A 4,956-nucleotide genomic window follows, 5' to 3' on the forward strand; every position below is an offset into this window, starting at 1 on the left:
CGGTAGTACCGCTCCGACGGTTCTACTGGCCTTTTGCCTCCTCGTTGTTGTTTTTCAAAGGGGTTCTACCGCCCTAGCGGTAGTACCGCTCCTTGGAGTGGTAGTACCGCTCTGTGCGGGCTGTGAGAATAACGGTTGGATTTTTTCCCACCTATAAAAGGGGGTCTTCTTCCCCATTGAACCCAATCCCTTTGAGCTCGTGTTCTTCCCCCATTGTTGACCTTCTTAGAGCTTGCTAACTCTCAATCCCTCCATGGATTCTTGCTAGTTTTTGAGGGAAAAGAGAGAGGAGATCTAGATCCACGTTTCCACCAATCACTTTCTCCTCTAAGTGAGGGGAACCCCTTGGATCTAGATCTTGGAGTTCTTCGTGTTATTATTTCGTTCTTCCTCTCATTTTCCTCCCTAGCATTACTTGCTTTGGTGCGATTTGGGAGAGAAGGACTTGGGCACTCCGTGTGCCCTTGCCATTGCATTTGGTGCATCGGTTTGAGTTCTCCTCGGTGATACGTGGAAGTGAAGTTTGAGAAGCTTATTACTCTTGGGTGTTTGGGCACTCTAGAGCTTGTTCCTCTTGGGTGCCTTGGCGCCCTAGACGGTTGGTGGTGTTCGGAGCTCAATCATTGTGGTGTAAAGCTCCGGGCAAGCGTCGGGGTCTCGAATTAGGTTGTGGAGATCGCCCCGAGCAATTTGACGGGTTCCGGTGACCGCCCCAAGGGTTGCCAAAGTGTACGGGTTCGGTGACGGCCCCCAAGGGTTGCCATTTGTACGGGTTCGGTGACTGCCCTCAAGGGTCCCTTAGTGGAATCACGGCATCTTGCATTGTGCAAGGGCGTGAGGAGATTGCGGTGGCCCTAGTGGCTTCTTGGGGAGCATTGTGCCTCCACACGGCTCCAAACGGAGATTAGCATCCGCAAGGGTGTGAACTTCGGGATACATCATCGTCTCCGCGTGCCTCGGTTATCTCTTACCCGAGCCCTTTACTTATGCACTTTACTTGGTGATAGCCATATTGTTCTTTGTCATATATCTTGCTATCTCATAGTTGCTTATCTTGCTTAGCATAACTTGTTGGTGCACATAGGTGAGCCTAGTTGTTTTAGGTTTTGTGCTTGACAAATTAGCCGCTAGGTTTATTCCGCATTTGTTCAAGCCTAAACCGTAATTATTTTAAAGCGCCTATTCACCCCCCCCCCTCTAGGCGACATCCACGATCTTTCAGCTGCAGACAACAAATCCAACCCCTCAAACACCCGTAGACGCGCCCGAGCGCAGTGGCCAGTCATGCCTTAAATTTGCTTCTCTGCATCTGGATACCTCATACTATAAATCTTAGATCCATACAAAAGCATGCAAACAATGAAATCCACGTACTACGTAGATCAAGTAAAACTTATACTACCCTAATTCTCGTCGGAGATGTCCGTTATCTCCGTGCCCGGCTCTAGGTACATGGATGACAGCCGTAGCTCCGCCTCCTTTGGCTGCTCCGCTTCGGCCACTGCCTCCATCTCCGCTTCCACCTCATCGAAGAGCGTGTCGGTCGCTGCCAGTTCTTGCCGGATGAACTGTCGGTTGGTCTCCACATAGGCCTCATTATGGATGGACTCCAGGATGGCGTACTACTCTGCCATCTCGGCCGCTTGGGAGACCGTGAACTCCACCTCCGCGTCGTCTATGTTGAAGCTTGGAGCCGACGCCAGCTCCCCCTTCGGCTGCTCCGCCTCATCCTCATCTGGATGGTCCACATCCATAGGGGCAAGCTGCTTCTCCTCTTCCTCCTCGTCCTCCTCCGTCTGCTCCTCCTCCTGCTCTGGCGAGTCCGGAGGTAGGCCGGCGCGCCTCACTCGGATCTCCTGCTCAATCTGGAATCGGCGCTCCAGCATGAGCATAGCATACATGGTCTTCTTTTGCTGAACCATGGTGAAGCCGGAGGGCGTGGGAAGAGCGGTGGAGCGGGAGAGAGGTGGATGGGGTTGGGCTGGTGGCACGGAGAGGGAGGAGGTGGATGTGGCTAGGGTTGGGGATGTCGGTCGGCTTAAATAGCCAGATCTGGCCTCGGGCGGTGAGCCGGAGCGGCGCCACGCGACGTTCACAGCCCCACCGAAAGAGACGCTCGTCGGATCGCCGGGTTTTCGAGCTATTACGTATGGGATCACATTGTCAGTTCGACGTGACGGACGCACATGAACGCCCCCATATCTGCCCTAGATTTGGGCTGGATACGGGGTGCTGGTCAGACCGGGCCTTTGATGCCCGTTTGAGGAGCCCGTCTGGGTCGATTTTTTGCGACCGGTCACTGACCTAGCTGTCCGCCCGGGCGTTTGAGGTGGATTTGGGACCCTCCTAGGGGGTCTTTTATTTTCTCGTGTGTGCATATGCCCAACAAGCGTGACCTCATCTAAGGGTGAACGGACCAAAACCAAAAAGTTGCCTTTGCCCGCCTTCGAACATAGCACAAACGTAGGGAGTTCTCTCTCGAGTTTGTTGCAGCTGAGATCAATTCCAACAGTCCGCTCCTAATGCCGGCGCAAGTACGCGCATGTGCATGGCATGTTCTAGCCTTATTGGGATTCAGTTCGGCCAAGCTAGCCAGCTATAGATTTCGAAAAAAAAGTGAAGCTAGCCAGCTATAGCCACACGGTCTTTTCCCCGATTAAGCTTAAGCGCATTTCACTTCCTGCCAGAACGCGGCTTTGCCCGATCGACCAGATAGTTTCGCAAAATAAAACAATACTGTACTTGTGCCGCACGCGTGCAAAAACACGTTCGTGCACTCAGGCGCACGTGTACCGAACTGCATGCCGACCCCGGGAAGATCACTGGATCAGCTTTAGAAACTCGTCGATCTACAGGTCCCCGAGAAGACGAATATCAACGGCGTTCTTGCTTCTCTCTCTAGCTAGCAAGTCTCCTCTCTCTCTCTCTCAGACGAATCGCCGAGAAGAGAGAGTTTGCCGGAGAAGCTCGGCAGCGATGGGCAGCAGCGGCAAGGCAGGCGGGACGGCGGAGGAGCAGGGGCGGGCCATCATACGCACGGCCAAGAGGGCGCTGGAAGACATGGAGGCGAAGAGACGGCAGGGCGTCGTGAGGTCGCTGGAGCGGTTCCTGGAGAAGAGGCGGAAGATCACTGCCACTATGGGCCACACGGCCGAGGAATCCTCCTCGCCATCCTCGTCGCCGGCCGCCCGCTCGTTCTAGATAGCTGTACTACTACCCGGACCGCGAACTTGCTAGCTGCGCCATGCCATTTGATCATTGGCCTGGCCATGCAGTTTGTCGCCGATTAGTTTGACTCTGGCTTCTGATTAATTTCCTTGTGTTAGAAATATGAGAATGGGCCTAGGGCCCATCTAACAATTTTAGAAAATCTATAAGGACCCATGTGGGTTATATGAACTAGGTGTGTTGAGAAGTTTAGGCCCACGTTGTAGTTGGAGCGGAATTGAACCTTTTTATAAGGGATTCTTTTTCACATGCTATTGAAGGTTCAGAAAAGAAGTGGTTTCCACATGCTTCGCCATTGCCGCCGCCTGCCTCGTAGCTCCTTGTACGGTAGTCAAGGAGTACTGGCCTTTATTTTATTTTTCTTTGGTTTTGAAACTCGAGTTGATCTCCCTGCATTTAAGCTTTTTTCTTTGCCAGGCCTCTGTGTTGGATAAATTAGCAATTTTTATTGATTTAATTCATAAAATAATCATGATGATGTCATTTATAATATTAAACTCATACTAATATCTTAACATGTGAGCACACATAGTGCAAACACATTAATATAAATAGATAGTATGGATACCATAGAAATAAAAGAGAGAATGATCGGATTATACCCTCCAGTTGGTTAGGGCAAAGCCGCAGGAGTAACGGCATCATCTTTTTTTTTGAGCATCAGTACAGACACAAGCGCTCACGCGCATATACTCACCCCTATGAATGCACACACGCACACCTACCCCTAAGAGCACCTCCGAGAGACTGAGCCGGCATATCATCTTGAGATTTACGAAACCACCGTAAGCGCCTCGTCGTCGACGGAAACGTCTCCTCCCACTGAAAGCGCATCGCCGGAAATCCTGAAATAAATCCAGAAATAATGCGAGCACCAAGATTTGAACCCTAGTGAGTTGGGGATACCACTGTCCACCTAACCATCTCAACCACAGGTTGGTTCGCAACGGCATCATCTTTGACAACCTTCTTCTGGGCTTCGAAGCTTCCAGTCAATGTGATGGCGAAGAGGTCAAGGGTGTAATCAAAGTCGAGGAACAATGGCGAGCGGTTGCCCCTAAGAAAAACCAGAAATGAAAATGGAAACAAAAAAAAAGAAAATTGAAAATCCAGAACTATAGTTGTGCTTTTCACTATTTTGGGAAGCCCATACGTTCTTTTTACTTTTTGGGAAGGACAGATGTGCTTCAAGTGCTTTACCATGAAGCACACCTGTGCTTTTCATTATTCGTGAAGCGTTGTTATGCTTCTAGCGGAAGCACGGCAAGAAGCATAACTATGTTTTTTTTAATTTCCAAGAAGCACATCAGTACAACTGTATTTTTTCACTTTCAAGAAGTTGAATCCTAGCTGTGCTTCCCAAAAGTCAAAAAGTACAGTTGGTACTTCATGGTTGTGCACACCTGTACTTTTCACATGATGTAGTTCACACAAGAAAAACTAAAAATAAATAAATTAAAGCATCATTCTTTTCAAGGAAACCTAAGAAAAAGTGAACAAAATCCAAAAAACTTAAGAGAATTAAAAAAACCAAGAAAACACCAAAAGCGCGTGCAGAAATTAAAAACACAATGCTTCCCGTAGGTGCGCACATAACATAACACATGACAGCGCTGAGACACAACACGTGGCACACTGAGGCTATCCCCATAACATAACACATGGCAGCACTGAGACACAACACGTGGCACACTGAATCTCCCCAAAAGGGCACCGGTCAGTTAGTTC

This window comes from Triticum dicoccoides, chromosome 7B (assembly GCF_002162155.2).
Source record: "Triticum dicoccoides isolate Atlit2015 ecotype Zavitan chromosome 7B, WEW_v2.0, whole genome shotgun sequence".
Taxonomy (NCBI): domain Eukaryota; kingdom Viridiplantae; phylum Streptophyta; class Magnoliopsida; order Poales; family Poaceae; genus Triticum; species Triticum dicoccoides.